This window comes from Corvus brachyrhynchos, unplaced genomic scaffold (assembly GCF_000691975.1).
Source record: "Corvus brachyrhynchos isolate BGI_N302 unplaced genomic scaffold, ASM69197v1 scaffold126, whole genome shotgun sequence".
NCBI classification, from domain to species: domain Eukaryota; kingdom Metazoa; phylum Chordata; class Aves; order Passeriformes; family Corvidae; genus Corvus; species Corvus brachyrhynchos.
This window is the reverse complement of record NW_008239283.1, coordinates 7,980,326-7,990,177: the sequence shown is the minus strand read 5'-3', so window position 1 is coordinate 7,990,177 and position 9,852 is coordinate 7,980,326. Positions and strand designations below refer to the sequence as shown.

General features: G+C 38.3%; 1 long non-coding RNA gene across 1 annotated transcript; it reads left to right on the top strand.

Moving 5' to 3' along the window:
- Positions 1-6: 6 nt before the first annotated feature.
- LOC108448153 lies at positions 7-6,980 on the top strand. The gene is made up of 3 exons (XR_001863943.1): positions 7-161; positions 340-398; positions 6,710-6,980. It is a non-coding gene; the product is annotated as an uncharacterized LOC108448153 (long non-coding RNA).
- Positions 6,981-9,852: the final 2,872 nt, after the last annotated feature.

The window sequence follows — 9,852 nt, the reverse complement described above, 5'->3', positions numbered from 1 at the left end:
CAGCTGCCTCCTGCTCGGCATGGCAGAGCCGGCAGCATCGAGCACCGGTGGCCGAACGGGTGAGCAGAGGAAAATCAAGCCCCAGGAAACCCTCTCTGAACATCAGCACCTGTTACCGGAGCTGCCTCAGCACAGAAATTAAGGGTAGAATACACACACAGGTAGGTTTGCCTTGTTTTTTCAGCCACATAAGGTACAGCCCTCACCTTCCCCCGACAGCGCTGTGACACCGTTTTACGGACGGCATATTCCCCAACCTGGGAGGGGGGACATGGCTACGACACCACAGCAGTTCCCAGCAAGTTTCAAACTCCAGACTCTTCCACAATGTTCTTTCAGATGAACCAGTCTTTCCGCAGATGCGAGTGAGCCAATTAATGATTTACAGTGTTTTGAAGGTAAGCATCCTATGTACTAAGAATAATATTATTGCTTGATGTTCTGCAGCACGTTTTATTAAAAACAAACTGTCAAATCAGATAACTGCTTGGCTTACGTTGCTGAAACTGGTAATTGTCTACATGTTTGTTCAAACACTGAAAATCCCTGCTCACAAGTAGTCCTTAGCAGTAGTAGTGCTGAAGCTGTGGTTATCAAGGGACAGAGATAAGCAACGTTTGCAGAGAGGTAGTATTGCTGGACACAGTCGGGAAAAAAAAAAACCCAAACCAGATAACCTTCCAAACATAAGCCCTTCACGTGTCCTTTACACGTGCAAGTAACTCTACTAACTACAGCAATTTAGGCCTTTGTGCATTTCAGTGGTTTGTAAAACCATATGCTGATTTTTCAGCAGCTTCTTCCGCAGAGCATCTTTTACTTATCAGGAACTCACAGTTAAAGACTTTCACTAAAAAAGCGCACCCAACTATTACAGTGGGGCTCACTTACATGGCATTCTCCTGACAGATGCTACACACTGCAGCTGATCAAGATTGGACTCACAGTTTACTTTCCACGAGGAGACATTTTACACATTTTATACATAAATACCACCCTTCAGACGGAATTTATAATTTCTTGTGATACTATACAACACTGTCACTATCCATACACTACTTTTGTTCTACTCGAGTAGAACAACACTCAAGAATTGTGTGGCTGGTTATTCTGGCTGCACAGTGCCTGAACACAAGGGATAAAGACAGTCAAACAATTCTTCAGTGAGCTGCAAACTGGGACAGGTCTTTTTGTTTTGTACACAAAGTCCCATTTTGGAGCTCTCCTCTCACAGCCAGAAGTAAAAGATCTCACTTTTTCACACTAAAAACAAGAAAAAGGAGACAGGTGATCCACAAAATTTTTGGTGACCCTAAAATTAATTCTGCTTCATAGAAAATTACTATGAAGGCATGTATAAGAACCAAGCACATTCAACATCCACATCTTGCTACATTTAGTTCTGGATATCAATAAAACATTGCTAAGGTAACAGACCAAGTAATTTTAAGGTTTTTATGTTTTACCACTGGGACTAAGCAAGGTCTTACTTAGCTTTTGGATAATGATAGCCTCTGGAAGCCTGAATCCTAGGCAGGACCCCAGTGCACAGTAAGCTATAGCCCACCCCTTCTCCAGAAAGTTTACATATAGAGGTACCAGGAAAATGGTAGTTTCTGTTCTAGAGTATCATTCATGTTTCTTTTCACTGTCATTTTGTTTGACATACAAATAGTTTTGCTTTCCTGCAATGTCATAAGAATTGATGCTTAACCAAAGTTAGGGTGTTTTTTAAAAAAATTCATTAGCCAGAGGGGAAAAATTATTTGTCCTTGCTACAGGGGAAAACAAGTCTTCAACCAAAAGTTTGTAACTCTAGAAACAGGTAGGTAAATATGAGGTGTTGAGTTTAAAGAGAGGTAAAGGAGCATTTAGAAGAGATTCTCCAGAAATTCTGTAACTTGTGAAAACAACAAGGACGTTAAGAAGTTTAAAAATGTCTTAGAAGCTAAGAATAGCACCAACTAATTGGGTACTTCACACAATCCTAAAACTAATGCCCACTTCTAGGTGTTGATGTTACTGGATCACTTACAACAGTAGTAGAATGAAGGCAACGAGCAGGATATTGTAACGTTAAGGATACAGACCATAATACGTACAGCTTACCTACAGCTTTCCTTCTAACTCACAGTTTCTTCAAGCCCTGGCTCTTGTTTCTAATTCAGGAACCTGATTACAAATGGCAGTAACATAATATGTTTGTCTCACCCAAAAAAGTTATGCACAAAAGTAAAACACTGCATATCCTGGGTGGCTGTAAAGTCATTTAAAAATGCCTAGCATGTATTACAAGAACATTCAGGCAATTATTCTTTGTTAATGAGTTATCATAGATAGGAGTTACCTTTTTCATTCACAAATTAGCCCAGCCATTTTTTGAAGGATGAATGTAAAAGTGAGGAGTTTCTTTATCTCAGTACCAACATGGCTATGTACAAATTATGACCTTAATCAATACAAGTGTGCTTTGCATTCTAATCCATAAAATGAGAATATTTACTTGCTTTGTTCAAAGAGATCAACAAACACAAATATCACAGTACTGTGTAGAAAAACACAGAAACTTACTATTCATTATCCAGAAGGTCTAATGTTCCACCTTCCAGTCTAGCCTAGCCTTCACAAATTCTAAAATTCTACCTGCCCCATCATAAAAGCTTTTTTTTTTTTTTTTTTCCTTTGTGGGTGGGTGGGGCAGTTGGGCAAAATTCCATTCAGTACCTTCAATCATCTTTTAATAAAATTCTAGATTAAAATTGAACCATGCCTCTTTTTCAGAAAGCATTTATCTGGTTAGAATAATACCTAAATGGAAGTAAACACATGGAAGATTTAGAGAATGCTTGCACAAAATCACTCAAATGAGGTTACCTCCCCAAGAACCTTCAGGAAGCCATGAGGGAATCAAGAGAGATCTACTCAGGCAGATTTAAACTTCTTCAACATACAAAGAGTTCACATAAATTCTGGTTTCATGTGTAGTCTCATAATTTGTATAAAATATTTTTTACTTTATTATCATTACAACAGGTGCAGTAGACAAACATTAGCATTCTTCCTTTCCATTATTTACTTAAAATGGGGAATACCAACTAGATAGTGACCTCAGAACATCCGTGTCACATTTCACTCTTCATCATCTTCATGCACTACAAGATTCATGGAAGCACCAAATCCAGAACTGTAAAATATCCAAAGCAACCCTCTGAAACCCAGAGATAATCACACAGTCCAGCTTGGAGCCATGAAATGCTCAAACTGAACAACTTGCTGTTATAAATTCTCTTGCTCCACACCACCCCTCTCCCAATAATCTGATGATTCAAAATGAATAGAACCAAAAGTGAGAAAATAAACACAAAACCACAGTGACCTAAAAAACAAACAAAAAGCCCAACCCAAAACAATCTGACTCATAACTGACTTTTGGGGTTTTTTAGGGATACACAGAAGCCTAGGAAGACAAGGCATTGACAAAACATGAAACTTTCTTCCTGTTTCCTTTGGAATCCAGCATGTAGTTGTTGTTCTTTGGGGCGAGGGTGGTGTTGTTTGATTTTGGGATTATTTGCTTACTGAATCACATTTATCAGCTTTTTCACAGCAGCATCCACATTTCACCCCAAATGTAGAAAAAAAATGTATCTGCATGTCTATGCTGTTTAGTCCAAGCAAAGCTGGGGTGCAGATGTGCACGTTTGCAATACAGGAGGATTGCATCATGAAATTCACCGTAACGCACATAATTCATGTGGTCATTCCAGGGATTTCACATAATCCTGACATTAAGAAAAAAGCAGCCAAGAATTCCAGTTCTTGACACAGAATGTGAACACAGCAGCTCATTTGTCAACTGTAGCAGATTTACCTGGTCACCTTTAGATAGCAGCAAGGCAATGAACAGCACTGAAATATCTGTACTGAGTGGACTCCTGGAGCCTGTATGAAGCTCAGAGCACAACAGTAGGAGTTTTACATCTTTCTGTCAGCAGGTTTTTTTCTTCAATACCCGGTATGCCTCATCTGCAGCTATGCATCCCCAGGAACCTGGAGCACAGTAGCCCATGAATGCTTACATCTGCCCCTTGTTTGAACACACCTGTAAGCCTAGAGCAGGTTTCCACACATTGTCCGACTTGACAATACTTTTTGAGGAATAATTCAGCATTTTCAGACTGCACAGTTTGCTTCTGGTAAAGGGCTCTAACAGTATCAACTATCTTAGTAAGTAACTACTTACTGAGTAACAGTATCCAGTCTTACTAAGTAAACTAACCAGCAATGTCTGACTTTCAATTTCACATCCATTTTCTTGCTGATGCAAGAAAGCTTTTTCCACTGTTCCAGCTTGCTAATGAAGTGCTTTGTTTACTTAATTTAAATTGTACCAAAAAGCTGGGTAAGGAAATTCATTTGATACTCTCAAACCAGCAACTTTCCCAGCAGTAGTTTATACACAGGAACAGAGGAATAAAACAAAGCACCTAAGCCAGTGCATCCATTTCCTTATGATCTTGTAATAAACACCTGGAGGAAAATAAAACAAACTTCATGTCATCAGCACACTAGACTAAACATTGCAGCATCTCCATTAAGTGCTGCTGTTCTGCCTTAATAAACAAACAGAAAATTCCTCCCAAAACCAAACACCACCAACCTTGTCCCAAAGAAAAACAATTACTACTGGATTCCAAAGGGAGCAGGAAGAAAGTTCCATGTTTTGTCAATGCCCAAATATTCTTTGGGAAACACAGTGGTAGAGCTCTGTAACCTCCAGTACCTCTCCTCTTCCATCTCATCTTCTTATTGATGGTCATTAAGCAGACAAGACCAGCACTCCTTATCTTTTCTTATCCAGTTAGTGAAGAGGATGTATTTTACCCAAAGAAACCTTTAAAAGGCAAACTGATTTCATAGAAAATCTAGTGTCAGGCTAATTGGAAGGTCCTCCACTTCCTATATATTCTCCACAACTGATGTTTTTTTGTATGGGCATGCTACATGCAGAAAAAACCCCAAGGGGCTGATTTTTACATTGCTATCAACTTTAATTTTAAAGAAGATACCTGAAGTGCCTGTATCCCTTTATATGTATTCTTCAGATTATCTCTGTAGAGTGAGACTCATCCACTGTCTTGCCCAAGAGGCTGAATGTAATTACACAGCAGCTATGATCCTGCAAGTTCAGGTGTTCAAACTAGAAAATGTCAGTACTGAAGTCTATAATGTACACTTGTTTGTTGCAAGTGGTAACAGTTTACAGAAGACTGTGGAGACCGTCTGCAGCAGGAGTCAAAAACACTGGACAAAAGGAAATTCAGTGTTCACAATTCAGGTGAATGAGCCTCTGCAAAAACTTCCACCAAAGGACTTCCCAATAATAACATCCTCATATAGTACAAGATAAAGTGAAATTTCTATGTACAAACTGCACAGAATAAATCAAACCTAGAGAGAGGCAGCTGTGACACAGTTTGTACAAGTATAACTAGACATGGAAACGTTTCTAAATATTGTGAATTATGATTTCATAGTGGAAGATCGAAATAATATGCATCTACTTAAACCATTCGGAAAATTAAGATATAATACTGACACTAACATCTCTTAATATTACCACATTATCCATGTCAGCAAATCAAAGAGAAAAACAAACCTCTGACAACACTAACGCCCAAGCCAACTTGTGAGGCCATAAAAAGGGCTTTAGGGTCTTTCACATCTGTAAAGGAAAATGTTATTCTGGAAATTAGTGATCAACAGTATTGAAGGAGTTACAAATTTTTCATCCACATTTGAAATTGCAACTACTTCAAAGGCAGCCTTCAGAAAACACCAAAGAAGCTTTATTAATTACCTTACTACTGTAAGTCTTCCGACAACTGTGGAAGAGTACAAATTTAAGAGACAGGAAGCAGAATTTTAAAGCTACTTGGTATTGAATGGAAGTTCCAGGCAGTTGGGTGGCTTGAATCAATCGCTCCCAACTGTAGAAACGCTCAGTTCTCATCACATGAAACTGAATCACACAGATATTCACACCTTTTTATTTTATATTCAGCACCCCAGCACAGATCCCTCCTCTAGTCTTATGTCAAGAACTGCCAATGCTTTAAGATGAGCCTTACACACTTTCATAACATTAACTTGCTGACAACCACAGAATCCTCAGCTTTTCCAACTTTTTAATGTTACCCTAGGGAACTAAAATTGTTTCCACACATACTGTTTTCAAAATGCAGAGAGGAAACAAATAGCCAGTGATAGTTACTGTAAGGCACAAAGAGAGCTCAGCACCTCTCCACAGCGCAGCATTTCCAAGATTTTAATTACACAGCAAGTGCTAAGTCACAGCCATCATGAGTAGGGCATGTGCTGATGCTGGGCATGACAACACCATTTCATCCTGTCTTCAGCCAACAAAAAAATCCCTGTAGTTGTGCAATCTTATGACAAGCATATGCTGAGAATGATAGCATTCCCTCTGCAGCTACCACTCAGTTCCTATTAGAGGATTCTAACTTGTTATTTATGAGCATTCATACCATCTAGATACAGTTTTTAAAATCTCTCAGGAAGTGTTAAAAATGCTAAAAACGTTGCCGTGGTAGCAGACATATTATATTTAGTAAATGAACTCTGAAGTATTCTGTTGCATTAGTTAAGCGTTCCACTAAATTTATAATACTCAGTTTTGTTTTTGAAGGAAACCATCAGCATCCAGAGTGCAGACAACAGCAGGAGAACAAAGAGCTCACATTCAATTGAGGATCCTTCAGGAAGTTGTGAGTGTTGACATAGTCAGTTAAGGTGTTGTTATGAGCACTTCTTTTAAACGTGGAAAGCAGAGCATTAGTAACAGTATGAAGTTTCTTTATTCTTTTGTCTGAGCTCCAGACTTACATATGCTAAAAGAACTTGTAAATTAAAAGGTACACATTGTATACAAATTAATAAAAATACAGACCTAACTTACATTTGTAAAGTATCTGCTTTTGTTCCTTAAACAGTAACAATACAACATATTTTGTTCAGAATTATTTTATTTGGATTATAGCAATTAGTATCACTGATCAGTAGGCCAAATCCAGGCAGAGAGCACAGAATCAATTTCACAAGGCAAAAACATGGACTAGTATTTTAGCATACAAACCATTTCACTGCATTATCAAGTTGAAATATCTTTCAACCATGCATAAAAAAATCTACGCTTAGTCTTTCAGAGCTCCAGGTAATACCAGATTCCTAAATATACAAAAAATACATTTAACTTAGAATAATCTTAGTGAATCAGACTTATAAAATTACAATTTTATTCTTCACAACATAGAAAAAAATACAAAAATGACTGTATATAGTTTTCACCCAAGTTTCACTGACATATACATCAAAATACATGATTTGATGTATACTCATGAAAATTTTAAGCTGAAAGATAGGTTTTAAAATGACACTGCAGATTGGTCCACACAAATGCCAACCTTCAGAATGTTAAGAAAAAACCCTCTGATTAAAAACATCACATTGTGAAAAATTACAATTTACTTGCACCGTGACCTGCATCTTACTGTAATTTACAATATGAACATTTCTACAATTCCAGTTGTAAACTACACACTGGTGAAAACCTTGGTCTTTTGGAGGGTAGTGACTAACTCAGAGCTGGCATGGTAGAACATAAAGTGTTGTCAACTGAACCAGTGCACACAACAGAGAGTACTGAAGCAGGGAAGGCCTGCTGGTTTGGATATGCTGATAGAGAACATGCAAGCCAAGTAAACAGTCTGTGGGGAAAATAAAACCCTCTGCATTTGTGACACAGTACCAGTCAAAGCTTCTGTTACAGAGTTCACAGAAACCACTTTACAATTTCAGTGACAGATGAGGAGAAACTACTTCTTTTATGAGGAGGAGAAACCCACGTGTCAGCAAAGTCAGTATTAGGGAACAACCTGAACAGTATTAAGGCATCGCACAGTTCTCTCTCAAGATCACCTTCCAGTGACTTCCACAGAAGGTAAACTTGAAAAAGCACTGCAAGATGAAGCACTGAATTTTTGTACACAGTAACTGCAAGTTCGTATTTCAGACTATAATTTATAAATCAACTTTACTGGTATGAATTCTTACCGTGAAAGCAATTTCTTTTCCTTTTGAAAGGAAAAGTAACTCCACTTTCTTTTAAAAGACTGTAGTTTATTTGCATTTGTGTGATAAATCAGTATTTTCAATTAAATATTCCAAAATAAAGCCTATTCAGTAAAGGCGTTGGTTGTACAAGCTTTCTCCCTGCTGGCAGCTTGCTCTGCTTTTCCATGGTGCCAGTGCTATCCACTGTAGATCTGTACTGTACCTTTCTTATCAACAGAGCCAGGAGTTTGTTTCATGTAGGAGTATTACACAGCCATTTTTTTCCTCCAAATTGGACCAACAAATTTGAAACCAAATCTTTTATTTGGGCACAGAAATCAAATTAAAAAAAGTTCAGGAGCTGAGCATTGACAATATCCAGCAACCTAAGTACATCAGGAAATCAGATCTTTCAGATGACATCCTTCAGAAATATTGACATTAACTTCTTTAATAGCAAGTATAAGCAAAAGGAGATGTTTTGTTCAGAGGCTGAAGTTTACACTTTCAAACAATGAGTTCAGAATAATATAACATTTCTCAGATCACTACAACAAAGCACATAAGCTAATACAGAAATGAATTGAATTGTTGCATCTTTGAATCCAAAACATTTTGAGGTTGTATATGGCCACAGTAATAGAATCACAGAATTGTTTGGGTTGGAAAAGACCTCTAAGATTGAGTCCAACCATTATCCTAACACTGCAAAATCCCACTAAACCATGTCCCTAAGCACTACCTCTACAGCTCTTTTAAATACCTTCAGGGATGGTGACTCTACCACTTCCGTGGGCAGCTTGTTCCAATGCTTGACAAGCCTTTCCATGAAGAAATTTTTCTTAATATCCAATTTAGTCCTTCCTTGGCACAACATGAGGCAGTATTCTCTAGTCCTATTGCTTGTAACTTGGGAGAAAACACCAACAACCAACTTGCTACAACCTCCTGTATTTTTTAATCCAGTCAATAATTGGCTCCAAAATGTTGACAATAGAAGCAAAGATTATTATTGTCTCTTAGCCTCTCTCTGCTTGTAATAGTCGTATTTGTGTTGAACACAAAAGGCTCTATACAGTGAGAGTTAGGAAAATTCAGTCCTTTTGATGAAGCCAAAGAAAATTACTGAAAAATGCCAAGTTTTTTTTTTTTAAATACAGCTCTGACAAGCATCAACCTAAATAATTGTAAATCCATCTCTTCCCAAGTGCTGTAACAGAGAGCCTGTGTCCTCAGTACTTCCTGGCTGTGTTTAGGGAGAGCTGGGATGTGTCAAACACAACTGGGCCATGTCCAGGGGAGGTGCTGGCAGGCACAGCACGAGGCAGCACTGTAAGTAGCACGCACTAAATCATGTAACAAGAGGGAAGCCAGAGAAGCCCATGCAGTCTTGTCTAGTGTCTCTGACTGGGTGCAGACAAGACTATTTGGCCATCAATTCCTAACAGAACAAAGCCATAACCTACATTTCCTTTTGTCTCTGCTTGGATTTCTGTTCATTTCCCTTCTCCCTTTGTTCCTTCCATTCCCCACCTTTTTAGTCCCAATGAAGTTTCTTCTAGACTTGGGGCACAGCTCACACAGCATTAGTGCTTTCTGCCTCACCACAAGGCTTTCTCAGCTCTTTCATTTTCCTTTTACCTTCCCAAGGTAAAAGGAAAGCTGAGAACCCAGAGAAAGCACCTAGGAGAATATAACTTTTTGTGGTCTTCCACTCTT